Genomic DNA, 16,650 nt, shown 5'->3' on the forward strand with positions numbered 1-16,650 from the left:
ACAACATTTGCTCAAAGCTACTACTACTACTACTACTACTACTACTACTACTACTACTACTACTACTACTACTACTACTACTACTACTACTACTACTACTACTACATCACTAACAAATACATTATTTAATATCATGTAGAAATAAAAAACTGGAGCATTCAGGCAATATTTTTTTCATTTGTGTTTTATCTATTGAAAATTTTCAATCAAGTTTGTAAGTTTAATTTGAACTGATTTACTTTTAAAATTTCCTTGGCTTGTAGATATAACTAAAATACTTCTTCCTCGGTCCAAGGGACTAGCCATGACTTTTGAATTAACTATCATTTCATCTATTTCTCTCCATTCTAATTATGGGATAACTCTCCAAGGAAGTTCATGACAAACACCTCTCCAAACAGGACACGCCCATCTGTGACTATGTTGTAGCGGTTACCGCTGGATGCACACAATCGCCTTGCACCGGCCAGAACACGGCCAGACGCGCCTCTCCCGGGCATGCCCGGACTCACTGTTCCCGGGCACGCCCGAACCTCCCGGGCACGCCCGGTCTCGTCTTTCCAGGGCTCGCCCAGAGCGTCCGGGCATGCCCGCTCTCGCCTTTCCAGGGCTCGCCCAGAGCGTCCGGGCATGCCCGCTATCGCCTTTTCAGGGCTCGCCCAGAGCGTCCGGGCATGCCCGCTATCGCCTTTCCAGGGCTCGCCCAGAGCGCCCGGGCACGCCCAGCCTCGACTTGCCAGGCCGCAGCCAAACACGCCCGGGCAGGTCCAGACTCGCCTTTCCAAGGCTCGCCCTTGACACCCGGGCATGCCCAGTATAGCTTTTGCCGGGCAAACTTCCCGACATAAATGTGTATATATATTGCTGCCCGATAAACGGGCTTTTGGTCAGAATACCTGAGCTGTTTTGTTTCAATAAAGCAACTCGGACGAATTCCGTCTTTGGTCGCGTCAATTCTTTCGACTCGCGTTGGAGCGCAGTTCCTTCAATGTCATTGCTACTCACGCAATTGTAACCAATCAGCAACGATTGAGAAGATCCCAAATGACTTCGAGAAATTCGTTTTTATATAAAACTGCTCAAATACCCTGCTTTGCTCGGGGAAGCAGAGGGGCGGTTGTAAGGGGGGAAGGAAGGAGGGAGAGGAGGGAGGAGGGAGGAGTAGAAGGAGAGGGGTGGAGGTAGGAGAGGGGTGGGAGAGGGGAGAGGAAGAGGGGAGGGGTGGGGGAAGGGACACCTGCCTTCTTCTGGGCTGGCACACCTGCCTCAAACCTTTCTCAGCTAGATGCCATGGAAACCAACTCCTTCAAGATCATTGGAATGTTCTGCGATGAATCTTAGTCTATCACTTTTTGTGACTGAGCTGGTGGTCTCTGTCTTCTTCCTCCAACTCCTCCTCCTTTCTGGTGTCATGCACCCTCTGCTCTCTTGGTGCTCTGCCTCCTCCCCCCCCCCCCCACCCCCCCTACAGGATTATGTAGGGCCCCACATGGTCTGCTAGCAACCCTCTTCTGGTGAATCTGCCTAAATCCAGGATCACTGCTCACCTCCACTCATTTTTATGCCTCCGCCGACAAAGTCGCCGGAGGCATTATGTTTTCGGGTTGTCCTCCGTCCCTCCGTCCATCCGTCCGTCCGTCCGTCCGTCCTATGGGCTAAACCCCGTTTTTCTCAGCAACCATATGTTTGATTGATACTAAACTTTCAGGATAGGAGTGACACCCATGCAGAATGTTTTTATGATCATAGTGACATCATAGGTCAGGTGGTATGGCAGCCATCTTGGATGAAAAGCAAATAATTAAAAAATTATTTCTCGGAAACAGCTGAATGGAAAAATTTGAAACTTGGCACGTTGTCAAGTACTCCCAATGGGGAACAAAAGCATGATAATGATTACATCATAGGTGAAGTGGTATACCAGCCAAAAATGTATTAATCGAATTCCTTATCCTAAAAATCTTAAATTGCATGCACATGATCTATGACCCATTTGTATTGAAATATTACATTTATGACATCATATATCACATGGTTTGGCAGTCATATTGTACTGAAGGAAACTATTAAATTATTATATCTCTGAAGCCGCTCACCCTATCGATGCAAAATTTTACAAATATCATCTGACAGCACTGTTGCATATAGTTTAAAATGATGATGCCATAGGTCACGTGGTTTGGCAGCCATCTTGGATATAAAAACGAACCTTATCCGATCAACACAAAATTTCACAAACGTGATTCCCTACCCATACATATGCAGAGTGATGGCATCTACCCATTGTGGGACTATGCGGAGGCATATTGGCGACAGTCACATTGTTCTAGTTTTTACTCCTTTTTCAACTTCCAATTTTTCTTCAATGTCCTTTTTCCCTCAAGGTCTTCAAGATAGCTGTTCACCATCATCACAGATCATCCCCCATCCAAAACAAGATTCTGTTGTTGGTGTCCATCCACCTTTGATGGCGAAGGTAATAATAATAATAATAATAATAATAATAATAATAATAAGAAGAAGAAGAAGAAGAAGAAGAAGAAGAAGAAGAAAAATAAGAAAAAGACTTTTAGGCAGACTGTGCGTAATGCCCAGGCCACTTGAAATAATACAAATCATGTCACAGCAAGTACAAACAGGCCTTTCCTATGCCTTTCCTCTGTTATAGAACATAAAAGTACCATTCACATACCATAAAAATTTACATTTGCACTTTAAACAATTACCATGGTAATACATTCGGCACTGTGAAATACCATTCCCATTTTCCCCATCATAGAGCATACAGTGCCATCAGAATGTATTCACACCCCTTGACTTTTTCACATTATGTTGTGTTACAGCCTGAATTTAAAATGGATTAAATTGAGATTTTTTTGTTACTGATCTACACATCACGTAAAAGTGATTTTTTTTTTTTTTTTTAGAAACTTTCACAAAATAATTGAAAATGAAAAGCTGAAATGTCTACAGTCAATTAGTATTCAACACCCTTGCTAAGACACTCCAAATTGAGCTCAGGTTCATCCAATTTCCTTTGGTCATCCTTAAGATGTCTCTACAACGTGATTTGAGTCCACTTGTGGCCAATTCAATTGATTGAACATGTTTTAGAAAGAAACACATCTTTCTATATAAGGTCCCAAAGTTGACAGTGTATAATTAATCAGAGCAGAAACTCTACCATGAAGTCCAAGGAACTGTCCATAAAACTCCGAGATATAATTGTAAGGAAGCATAGATCTGGCTATGGGGAAGGGTAAAAAACAATTTCTAGTGATTAAAGTTCCCAAGAGCACAGTGAAATACAACATTAGGAAATGGAAAGCATATGGAACTACCCAGACTCTTCCTAGAGCTGGCCGTCCGACCAAGCTGAGCAACTGGGCAAGAAGTACCTTGGTCAGGGAGGTGACAAATAACACAATGACCACCCCGACAGAACTACAGCGTTCCTTGGCCAAATTGGGAGAACCCGCTGGAAGGACAACAGTTTCTGCAGCACTTCACACATCTAGGCTTTATGAGAGAAGAGAAAGAGAAAAATAAAGGTGCCAGAGAAAAACAAAAGGTGCCAGAGAAAAAAAGAAAGAAAAAAAAGGCACATGACAGCATGCCTGGAGTTTGCAAAAAGGCACATAAAAGATTGAGAGCACGAGACAAATGATTATGTGGTCTGATGAGACGAAAATAGAACTCTTTTGGCCTGAATGCAAAGGGGTATATCTGGCGGAATCTGAGCACAGCTCATCACCCATCTAACACCATCAGGACCGTGAAACATGGTGGTGGCAGCATTATGCTATGGGGATGTTTTTCAGCGGCAGGAACTGGGTGACTTGAACGGATACAGGGAACAATGAATGGAGCCAAATACAGGCAAATCCTTGTGGAGAACCTGCTTCAGAGTGCAAAAGACCTTAAACTGCAGTGAAGACATTCCAACAGGACAATGACCCCAAGCATGCAGCCAAAGCAATACTGGAATGGCTTCAGAACAAAAACGTGAAAGTCCTTGAATGGCCCAGCCAAAGCCCATGCTTGAATCCCATTGAGAATCTGTGTGAAAGACTTGAAGATTGCTGTTCACAAACACTTCCCTTCCAACTCGACAGAGCTTGAGCAAATCTGCAAAGAAGCATGGGAGAAACTCTCCAAATCCAGATGTGCAAAGCTGATACAGACATACCCAAGAAGACACGAAGCTGTAATTACTTCCAAAGGCACTTCTACGAAGCATTGACATGAGGTTGAATACTTACTGTAAATTAGATATTTATGTATTTCAGTTTTAATTATTTTGTAATAATTTCTATTTTAAAAAAACAAAACACTTTGACATTATGGGGGCATGATGTGTAGATCCGTGGCAAATAATCTCAATTTAATCCACTTTAAATTCAGGCTGCAACAAAACAAAATGTAAGAAAGTCGGTATTTACGCATACACATGCGTGGGAGGGGGGCATATCGGGCCTCCTTTTCCAGCCATTACACATTGCCCCCCTTAACATTATTGAACACATTTTATACACTTATTTGCCTCCATCAGCTAAGGAGATACTTGTATCAAAAATGGGGGGATGCGGACAGGAAAGGACTGGTGAAGATGAGATGATGTAATGTGTAAGCTGGTAAATATTTACATGCTTACATATGTGAACAGTTACAGCAACAAGTCACACCATCTGCCAGTGGAGCTACATCACACAGGGCAATTACTGAGGCATGTATTCAGACTTGTTTTGTTGGCAATTGAAGTAAATTGCTGTTTCTGATATACCTGCTTGGTATGACTATGCCCATATTCTTGACTGAGCTTTGAGGCATCCACGACGAGTCGAGATATGCTTCAAGGCTCGAATCAATCCGATGCAGATCGTCACTTTAGTGTGTGTGTGTGTATATGTGTGTGTAATGCCCATGTATGCATTATGTATTTATGTATATATTTTTTATCTCGCTTGAGTGGGGCGGAGTCTGGTGTGATCAGAGGGCAAGAGGGGTGGACCCTCTGGGAAAAAAGTTTGGACCTTTGCAATGGTTACCAACCTGTATGGTCTTTTGGGTTTTGGGTTATGCAATGAGGTGCTTGTGGAAGAGTAATGGAAGGAGGAAAAGGAACCTCTCTTTCGCCGCATTAGCGCATATTTTCCATGTCACCTAAACCATGAATGGGGCTATCTAAATACAAATATTAATGAGATAACTACCTCGGGAACCCACGTACCAAAGATGTCGTTTACCCCACGGGCCGGTTCACAAAACCGTCACAATATTATAAAACAGGAGTGTCCGTCTGTCCCCGAACTACTCTCTCAGTTTTGGTGCCAGCCCTGCCAAACCTGTGGCACCTTTTGGAGTCCCAGGCAGTGTCCCAAGGTGGGTGGTAAGTTCATAAATTCCTCAATACAATTGTGATTTTAAGTTTCACCCATACAAAACTGCTCCTTATCTGGAGTAAACACAATCATGGGTTTGGTAGAAACATTCGCTGGTTTGATAATATCTCAGTACAATTGTGAGTTTGAGTTTCCATCTGACCAACACCGCTTTTATCCAACCTAAGATGGGTGGGAGATTTCATAAATGTCTCAATGCAATTTTTTTTTTGAATTTCCATTCTTACGAGGTGTTACGTGTCCACCCTGGCTCGTCAGCAGATTCGTCTCTATTGGTTATCATGTTAGAACGGTAGTTATATGTGTTTACCTCACGAGTGTTTGTAACATTGTATTTTATTATATTAATGGTACAGTATTAATTTGTGATTTGAATGATTGTTTGGAATGAAAATATAGAGAGATCGAGTTTAAAGAAGAATGAGGAAATGATTAATGTTTTCACCAGTGGCATTCGCGGACTTTCGGCAGGTGGGTGCGGTGTTGGGGATCGAGCATTGTTGTTTTTTGCTCACCTCATCCAGCTGTTTGCACCATATAGTTTTGCCATCTGTATCAGAGGAGTGAATTGCCTGTGAAACATCGGGATGATAGTTTATAGCTGGGCTGCGATTCAAATCCAGGCATAGGCAGCTTAGAGGCAAGTGTGCATACCTCTTGGCCATCCTTCCTGCCATATATACTTGTGCAAGTAAATTGAATAATAAAAATAGAAACCTTTTCTTGTTGAGCCATTGCGAGTTTCTCATTCCCAAAATATTTTGAACAGCCCACATAATAAATATCAAAAAGCATACATAATTACTCCCACCTTCAGTAACCAATGAAAGGCAACAGCAAATAGACAAGGTTATTGAAAACAGAGGAACTTACAGATGGACAATGGGGAATGACCAGCAATAGGATAAGATCACAGGTGGACATGAGAGACATGAGATGATTGTGAGGCTGACACTTCAAAGGAATAGTGTCAAATTGAACGCAATTTTTTATTAATATGTATTCAAATGATTTGTAACCATTACAGAAAATGAAAAAAGTTTCCACCATTTCAAAGAATGAATAGTTCAACAAAAATGGCCAACAAATTACAGGAATAGCACTGGAGGGAAGAGCAAGATGGAGAGGAAATTCTTATTAACATAAAGATGATTGAAAAGGTTTGTAACCATTTTAGAAAATGAAAACGTTCCCACCCGATCAAAAAATGAATTGTTTAAAACATAACCCAGCTGGCACAGCTACGTTAGATCAACATTGACCCAACATTGGCCATTTGTTTGGCCCAACGTCGATTTGTTCATTGGTCTGTCATACAATTGTTGGTGCGTCTTTGTGAGACCGACACCTGACAGTAGCTGAATGTTATCAGTATTCATAAGGCCAACCACCTCATTTAGCCTAAAAGTCAATATTGAACCAACATTGGCAATGTGTGTTTGACCAACCATGACAATCCAACCCAACTTCAACGTTTGTCCAGCACTCAGACACAGGAGCATAATGGTAATGGCATCTGCTCTGAGTCTGGGAGGTCAGTAGTTTGATTCCCGACCCTCGCCGAGTTATACCGATTGACGTTCAGCATTGAAGGATAGATCATGGGCAACCCTTATGGATTGGAATCCATCGGGAAGAGGGGAGAGGGAAGAAGTCCCTCTACAATTTCCCTGCTGAGTGTGGAGGAAAGCAAGTCATAAAATCATGATGTCACTTCGCCCAAGATCAGTGGTTGTGTTTGTCTGGTGTTGTCTCATAGACAGCGCCTTTAAGAAAGTATTCACTCCCCTTGAAACTTTTTTCATACTTTGTTGTGTTAGAGCCTGGATTTAAAATTGATTGAATTGAGTTTTTTGTCAGTGATCTACACATAATACTGCATAATGTCAAACTGTAAAAAAAAAAAAAAAATTAAATAGTTTTTACAAATTAATTAAAAATGAAAAACTGAAATTTCTCGAGTGAATAAGTATTCAAGCCATTTGCTAAGACGTTCAAAATTTAGCTCAGGTGCATACAATTTCTGTTGATCATCCTTGAGATGTCTCCACAACTATATTGGAGTCCACCTGTGGCCAATTCAATTGATTGGACATAATTTAGAAAGAAACATACCTTTCTATATAAGGTCCCACCGTTGACAGTGCATTGACAGTGCAGTTGACAGAGCAGAAACTCTATCATGAAATCCAAGGAACTGTCCTTAGAGCAACTGTCTTTAAGAGAGAATTGTGAGAAGGTACAGATCTGGGGAAGGGTATAAAACAATTTTTTGTTGAAAGTTCCCAAGAGCACAGTGCACATCTTTAGGAAATGGAAAGAATATGGAACTACCCAGACTCTTCCTAAAGCTGGCCGTCCGACCAAGCTGAGCAACCGGGCAAGAAGGGCCGAAGACGGGGAGGTGAACAAGAACCCAATGACCTCTGAAAGATCTACAGAGTTCCTCGGCTGAGGTGGGGGAACCTGCCAGAAGGACAACAGTCTCTGCAGCACTTCACAAATCTAGGCTTTATTGGAGAGAGGCAAGACAAAAGCCAATCCTGAGAAAAATGCACATGATAGCACACCTGGAGTTCACATGTAGGCACGTGAAAGACTCAAGCATGGCAAAAGATTTTGTTGTCTGACGAGACGAAAATTGAACTCTATGGCCTGCATGCAAAGAGCTACGTCTGGCGGAAACAGAGCACAACTCATCACTCACCCAACACCATCCCTACCGTGAAGCAGGGTGGTGGGAAAACTAAAACCATCACTAACATCATGCTATGGGAAAGATTTTCAGTGGCAGGAGCTGGGAGACTTTTAAGGATCGAGGGAAAAATGAATGGAGCCAAATACAGGAAAATCCTTGAGGATAACAGGCAAATCCTTGACTGCCATGAAGATTTACATTCCAACAGGACAATGACAAACAGCTTGAGCAAATCTGCAAGGAAGAATGGGAGAAACTCCACAAATCTACATGTGTAAAGCTAATATAGATATACCCAAGAACACTCGAAGCTTTAATCGCTGCCTAGCGTGCTTCTATGAAGTATTGACGCAGGGGTTTGAATACTTATGTAAACTAGAACGGCACTCAGTGGAGAGCATACCTCTGCCAAGTAAACAGTTTACGTTTTGTATCCCACTGATAGGTCGTTTCGGGATCCAAACCTGAACCAAAATCTAATTAGCTTGTTCTTGTCACCTAACCAATTTATGCACCTGATGTTGTCAGAATTCATCTATAAATCTTTCAGGCATCCTGCTATGTATTGTTCTTGGCCCTATCTCTCAATGGGGAAGAATCACTTAAACTATTTTATCTAGGTATAGATCTTCACTAATTTTGAAACGATTCTTCCTTGTCGCACCCACAACCTCTCCACCAATTTTTGTTCAAACCCGTCCACAACTTTTTGAGATATCCTGCTATACATCCTTTTTGACCCTATCTCCCAATGGTAAAGAATCACTTTGAAAATTCTACTAGCCGGATCCGAATCCGGATCTTCATAAAAATCTAATAATTTTGTCCTCGTCACATACTCTACCTCTCTGCCAAATTTCGTCTGAATCCGTCCACAACTTTTTGAGATATCTTGTTCACAGACAGACAAACAAACAAGAAGACGTCATGCGGATCACGATACTTGCAAAATCCGCCCCCCACCCCCAAGAAAAAAAATTCCATTGATACAGCAAATTGTCCATTTCATCAAGATTAAAATTGACAATCTTGATCAAAGCTCGGATCAACGGGAAGAAAAGTGACGATTTTTCAGATGAAAAATTATGATTTTGGAAGGTTAACCTTGAGTTGACCATTGACCTTTTGACCTCAAAAATAGTTAGTTTGCCTATTCAGTGATTCAATGTGCAAATGCTGTTCAATTTTCAAGTCAATCGGATGAAAATTGAGGATTTTTGAAACTTGGCCTATGTTGACCTTTTGGCCGACGTTGACCTCAAAAATACTTCGTGGTTGAATTCAGTGACCAGATGTGCAAGTCCTCTTCAAATTTCAAGTCAATTGGATGAAAATTGAGGATTTTAGAATTTGGCCTATGTTGACCTTTTGGCCAATGTTGACTTCAAAGATACTTGGTGGTTGAATTTAGTGACCAGATATGCAAGTCCTCTTCAAATTTCAAGTCAATTGGATGAAAATTGAGGATTTTAGAAATTTGGCCTATGTTGACCTTTTGGCCTATGTTGACCTCAAGAATACTTGGTGGTTGAATTCACTGACCAGATATGCAAGTCCTCTTCAAATTTCAAGTCAATCGGATGAAAATTGAGGATTTTAGAAATTTGGCCTATGTTGACCTTTTGGCCTATGTTGACCTCAAAAATACTTGGTGGTTGAATTTAGTGACCAGATATGCAAGTCCTCTTCAAATGTTAAGTCAATCGGATGAAAACTGAGGATTTTAGAAATTTAGCAAAGTTGGTGACCTTTGGCCTATGTTGACCTTTTGACCTATTGACCCCAAAAACAATAGGCTTCTTGCTTTTGACCAACTCTACCATTTGGTGAAGTTTCGTGAAGATCGGTTGAAAATTGTGACCTGTAGGCCGGTGACAAACAAACAGACAAACAGACAAACAGACAGACAAACAAACAAACAGACAGACAGAACCACAAACACAACCGACCAATATAATTGAAAAATCTTCGATTTTGCAAGTAACAAACAGACAGACAGACAGACGGACTGGGGTGAAAACATAACTTACATCCACCTTAGGTGGTGAAGGTAATTCATAATATCGGTATTTCCTTTTTTTACTGTTTTGTAAAAAATTGAAAAAAAGAATTAGACTTTGACATTATGGGGTATTATGTGTAGATCGGTGACTAAAAAAAAAATCTCGTTAATCAATTCTTAATTCAGGCTGTAATACACCAAAATGCGAAACAAGTCAAGGGGTGTGAATACTTTCTGAATGCACTGTAATGGTCTGCACGTTTGTGTTTGATTTGTGTTCTAGTTTCTCCATGAACCCTAGACCCCGTGGAAAACACAAATGTCGCCGCGCCAGATGGGATGACGGACAATTTTCTGCCAACCCAGAATGTCCGATGATGTATCAAATACAATCCACAACATCGCAAATTACCTAAAAGTCAAACACTGGTCAAGTTGGTTGTCTCACTTAGTAAAATTTTGTACATCAAAAACATTCCTTTTCGCAAGTGGTAATATTTGGCTCATAAACAGTGGATTTACTTCCATTCTTGGCTGGGAGCAGAACCTATATTCCCTCCGTAAACAAAGTATGTGCACTCTGCACTGAGCTGTCTAGCCTGGGTGCAATTCTCGACCCAGCTACAAATTGTCCCTTGGAGTTTTGTATGTAGGACAAGACATCAATGTGTGTGCCGTCCCTCGGAGGGACGTTAAACTGGGTGTCCCATGTGTCAGCATGAGTTATTAGTTCGACGTTAAAGATTGCATGTTGTCCTTCGTGAACAGTAAGCGTCCTATCAGTGACACCCTGGCCACATACCAAATTCCTGCTCTTACTTAGCAGGGGCACTGCATCACCAGCACTGCCACACCTCTGTAAGAACTGATGCTAACACGTAAACACGTGCGCTGCATACGAATGACAACTTCCATTCTCCTAACTAAACACCCGTTGCTCTTTGCCTATCAATAGATTGTGACAAATGGAAGTCAGACAAGTACAAGAACAGACAAAAAAGCGATTCCAAAAAGTTGATGACTTACACAGGGGTTGACCCGTCGACCTTCCACGGACAACCTAACTCCATAAGTGAGGGGCAACAATAACTGCAATGAACAATCACACAATTCCTCCAGCTAATACGCTCAAATGTGGACAATGGAACCCTTAGCACAAATGGAAAATGTGGACAATGACAATATTGATCTCTTCTACTATAAATGGATGAGGTGTGTGTGTGTGTGTGTGTGTGTGTGTGTGTGTGTGTGTGTGTGTGTGTGTGTGTGTGTGTGTGTGTGTGTGTGTGTGTGTGTCATACTCTTTGTGTATTAATTACGTACATCTATTAATTAATTACGTTTTACGTACTATTGAAATGTACCGTTTAACTCTTTAGACTGCCAAAACCCTTCGACCTTTGAAGACCTTTTAAGACCCCTAAGATCCTTAGGACTCCAAAGGCCTCTTCAAATCCTTTCTAAGGACCCAGAGGACCCAAAAGTCCCAGAAGTCCTTGAGAACACAAAAGACCCAAAAGTCCCCAAAGACCCAGAAGCCCCTGAGGAGCCAAAGGATCCAAAAGCCAACCCCCCGCCCCCGAGTCCAGCAGGCAGGTATGCTACAAGGTGGTGAAAAACAATGACAACTTGGTGCAATGGACCACGGGCCCCCTTGTGCCTCAAAATCACTGATGCAACAATTTAAATCCCGACAACATTGTTCTTGCAGCAATTGCTCAAGAGATGATGCTCAGATGAGTAATTTGAAAGGAAGTCAGTAAATGACGGAATTGCTCAATCATCATTTCATATTGATGTTGATTAGCGATTGAAGTGTGGAGGAATGCATTTGCTGCTGAAAGTGGAAATTTGTTACAAAGAGTCCTTGTTTCATGGAGAATAGCCTTCGGACAATAATTGCTGCTTGGAAAATCAGGGTTTCTATGAGGTTCAAGTGTGCTGTATATAGGAAGTCAGTTGTTCACCTGGTGGAAGTATTGTTCATTATGCATCATTAGCATGAGGTGAGTACAAGTCTTGTGAGACTATTTCGCATGAACAAAAGTGGCAACTCAAACAAAACTTGACGTAAATGAAATATCTATCGTATTTGGGTGCATAGATGTGGACTGAATATTTCATTCACACCACCAACAGCAGGTACTTCTCCATAAGTCAAATATTCTGTTCATATTCAAAACATTATAATATTTTAATATAATATTATAATATCTGATGAAAAATATATATTTAAAATCTCGCCCAGTTTCACATTCCTACCACCTTCAGTCCAACGCCAGGCCTGGCCAGCCGGTTCGTGAAAGACTTGCAGCAAAAACGTTCACCAGCCAGCCCCACAATATTATGGGAATAATTCGTGCAGTTCAGGAAGTAGTAGAACTTTAAGAACAAGTTTTCTTCACCACCCCAATTCCACATATATTAATCGACTTGGAATACAGGACTTCGACCATGGACAATACAGGACACCATGTCCAAGAATGAAAACAGAACAATGGATCCCGAATTTCTGCAAACATCCTTATATTTGCTCCTCTTTCGTGGTGCTTTCCTGTCCTCTACTGATAAATAGAGCGTATTGCAAGTTGTTGAGCCTTGTAAGATTGTTTGTCGACACCCATTATGTTTGAACTTTATTATCCAATTGCGGCTGCTTTTTCACAACAAACTGCCACCACCCTCTAAAAAAAATGCATTCATATCCATTATGTTTCCCAAAATCCTTATTTAACATGCCTCGTTCCGAACAGAAGCAAGCCCCACTCCCCCTCTGTGCTCATCACGTATTCTCGGGGTCGGACATCCGGGCACTTCAACGCCAGCGCCCGCATCTTCCGCCCAGCAACCGGCATGGAGAGCCAAAAAATCTCACTTATAGGGCCATAGTGTACTTTATGTATTTGTGCTCCTTGGCAGTGCCAACAGCAACCTCAGATAATTATCGATGGGAATAAACTTCAGCAGCATAAAACCATCAATAATTAGGCTGGTTTGTAAATAGCAACAGGTAAGTTGGGCTGAAATCTGCCTGAAATCTAGTGGTGTAGAAATTTTCATCTTGAACTTTGACCCTATTTCTGCAATCAAATAGACTATGTCATGATAGAATGTTCAATATTAAAATTAAAGTAGATTAATTAAATAAATATCTGTCCTAATCCAAATATAACTAGAACGGCACTCCTCCACCTCCACTTGGAACGGCACTCCTCCACATCCACTTGGAACGGCACTCCTCCACCTCCACTTGGAACGGCACTCCTCCACATCCACTTGGAACGGCACTCCTCCACCTCCACTTGGAACGGCACTCCTCCACCTCCACTTGGAACGGCACTCCTCCACCTCCACTTGGAACGGCACTCCTCCACCTCCACTTGTAACGGCACTCCTCCACCTCCACTTGGAACGGCACTCCTCCACATCCACTTGGAACGGCACTCCTCCACATGCACTTGGAACGGCACTCCTCCACATCCACTTGGAACGGCACTCCTCCACCTCCACTTGGAACGGCACTCCTCCACCTCCACTTGGAACGGCACTCCTCCACCTCCACTTGGAACGGCACTCCTCCACCTCCACTTGGAACGGCACTCCTCCACCTCCACTTGTAACGGCACTCCTCCACCTCCACTTGGAACGGCACTCCTCCACATCCACTTGGAACGGCACTCCTCCACATGCACTTGGAACGGCACTCCTCCACATCCACTTGGAACGGCACTCCTCCACATCCACTTGGAACGGCACTCCTCCACATCCACTTGGAACGGCACTCCTCCACCTCCACTTGGAACGGCACTCCTCCACCTCCACTTGGAACGGCACTCCTCCACCTCCACTTGGAACGGCACTCCTCCACCTCCACTTGGAACGGCACTCCTCCACCTCCACTTGGAACGGCACTCCTCCACCTCCACTTGGAACGGCACTACTCCACCTCCACTTGTAACGGCACTCCTCCACCTCCACTTGGAACGGCACTCCTCCACATCCACTTGGAACGGCACTCCTCCACATGCACTTGGAACGGCACTCCTCCACATCCACTTGGAACGGCACTCCTCCACCTCCACTTGGAACGGCACTCCTCCACATGCACTTGGAACGGCACTCCTCCACATCCACTTGGAACGGCACTCCTCCACATCCACTTGGAACGGCACTCCTCCACATGCACTTGGAACGGCACTACTCCACCTCCACTTGTAACGGCACTCCTCCACATCCACTTGGAACGGCACTCCTCCACATGCACTTGGAACGGCACTCCTCCACCTCCACTTGGAACGGCACTCCTCCACATCCACTTGGAACGGCACTCCTCCACATCCACTTGGAACGGCACTCCTCCACCTCCACTTGGAACGGCACTCCTCCACCTCCACTTGGAACGGCACTCCTCCACATCCACTTGGAACGGCACTCCTCCACATCCACTTGGAACGGCACTCCTCCACATCCACTTGGAACGGCACTCCTCCACATCCACTTGGAACGGCACTCCTCCACATCCACTTGGAACGGCACTCCTCCACCTCCACTTGGAACGGCACTCCTCCACCTCCACTTGGAACGGCACTCCTCCACATCCACTTGGAACGGCACTCCAGTAGAAAGCATACCTCCACCTGGTTGGCCATATCACTCAATGGTGAAGAATCACTTTCAAAATTATACTAGCCGGATCCGGATCTTCACCAAAATTGAAGCTGTTCTTCCTTATCACACACCCACCTGGTCCACCAAGTTTCATCCAAATCCATCCACAACTTTTTGAGATATCCCGCTATGTATTGTTTTTGGCCCTGTCTCCCAATGGTGAAGAATCACTTCAAAATTTCTAGTAGCCGGATCCGAATCCGGATCTTCACCAAAATCGAATCATTTCGTCCTTGTGACATAGGCTACATCTCTGCCAAATTTCGTCTGAATCCGTCCACAACTTTTTGAGATATTTTGTTCACAAACGGACAAACGGACAGAAAAACGGACAAACAGGGGGTGAAAACATAACCTCCATCCACCTTTAGTGGCGGAGGTAATTACGGGTCTTACCTGGCGTTCTGACTAGGTAGTTCATGTAGTGTGGCCTACACGTCGCGATACTCCACTAGCCGCCGGTTGTTACTCCAGGCGTCTGCAGCCTGCGGGTTGCTGACATGGACAAGAATGAAGTACAATTTCAGGCGATACCTTGCCAATGCAGAACCTAGCAAGTTTTCCATATACGGTATTGATGACATGACAAAGCCAAAATGGTACAAATTCCCAAGAAAATCACAAAATTCAATGATGAGAGGTGGATAAACGACTTCCATTTACTCGGTGATTCGAGAGATTCGCTACACTGTACGCGTTCACTACGGGCAGTCGTGTGAGCATTCCCCTTCACAGAGTATTTGTTCCATCGAAATGGATGTCCATTGCTTTCCGAAGCGTAATGACGTGACAGTGACGTCACGCCGACCTCGACAATGTACCATTTATGTACTACCAACGAAAATACCCAGCGTTTCCAAGGGAAATTCAATGAAATAATGTAATAAATAAATTTTTGTTGTTGACAACAAATCACCACAACCTCAACATTACATCGTCAGAATCAATATTACAACGTCCCTCCCAGGGAAAACCCATGCAGTGTATAAGCACAATGTCTGAAGAGGCCTGAAGGCCATTTATCTAGTTTTATCTGGGGTCAATTTTTTATCCAAACATAGCCCTCGATATTCCTCTGAATGAAAGAGGAGGCCATGCAAGGTTTGGTCGCATTGAATCCTGCACGGTCCGAATGCATAACCGAACAAACGTTCTTCCTCATATATTGGGTAGTAGACTACCAGTACCCACCCTCTGGGTCGAGTTTGCGCATCACTTGCTGAAAATCTATAGTCGGTGTTTTGCTGGGTGTGTGTGTGTGTGTGTGTGTGTGTGTGTGTGTGTGTGTGTGTGTGTGTGTGTGTGTGTGTGTGTGTGTGTGTGTGTATGTATGTATGTATGTATATATATATATATACTAGCTGAGGTACCCGGCTTCGCCCGGGTTGAATAAGAATAATACAAATATATGATGAAAAGAACATGTATATTTTAGAGCAATATCACAGTACATTTCCTCCATGACGTTTTGTCAATTTTCAATTTCTCAAAACCTCTTGGTATACATTTCTGGTTTTCTTACTTGGTGCCAAGACATAATAGTCCTTGAGCCAGACCAAAAGTAATGCTCCGGCGGGGGGAGTAATTCTCATTATGATTTTCCATTAGACCAATGTCTCAAGTGTCAGAAAAGGTGTGATGGACATCTGAGAACGGTAGCTTAGTGCCCGGATGGACGCCATCTTTGAAACCACCCAGCTCGAAAATGCCCATTTGGTGGGGTACATTGTTGCACGTGTATCTGGACTTCTATACTAGCTATCGATGTGCGGTTGACGACTAAATATACGTCCGATGTGTACCGTCTAAACAAAAAATAATATGAAGCATTTTGTTTTAGATTAATTATTATAAAAATCAATTATCGAAAAAAAATCATA

The 16,650-nt window shown here is 43.1% G+C and overlaps 1 long non-coding RNA gene across 1 annotated transcript in view; it reads right to left on the minus strand.

The window, feature by feature from the left end:
• LOC137434679 (uncharacterized) overlaps positions 1-15,539 on the minus strand; it is a 276,381-nt gene extending 260,842 nt beyond the window's left edge. The window contains exons 1-2 of the long non-coding RNA XR_013624540.1: positions 15,393-15,539; positions 15,167-15,265 (exon numbers count right to left, since the gene is read on the minus strand). This is a non-coding gene — a long non-coding RNA (uncharacterized LOC137434679). The remainder of the gene's footprint in view (positions 1-15,166; positions 15,266-15,392) is intronic.
• Between the last annotated feature and the right edge of the window lie 1,111 nt (positions 15,540-16,650).

Source organism: Myxine glutinosa, chromosome 9 (assembly GCF_964187855.1).
Source record: "Myxine glutinosa chromosome 9, kmMyxGlut1.1, whole genome shotgun sequence".
In the NCBI taxonomy this organism is placed as follows: Eukaryota; Metazoa; Chordata; class Myxini; order Myxiniformes; family Myxinidae; genus Myxine; species Myxine glutinosa.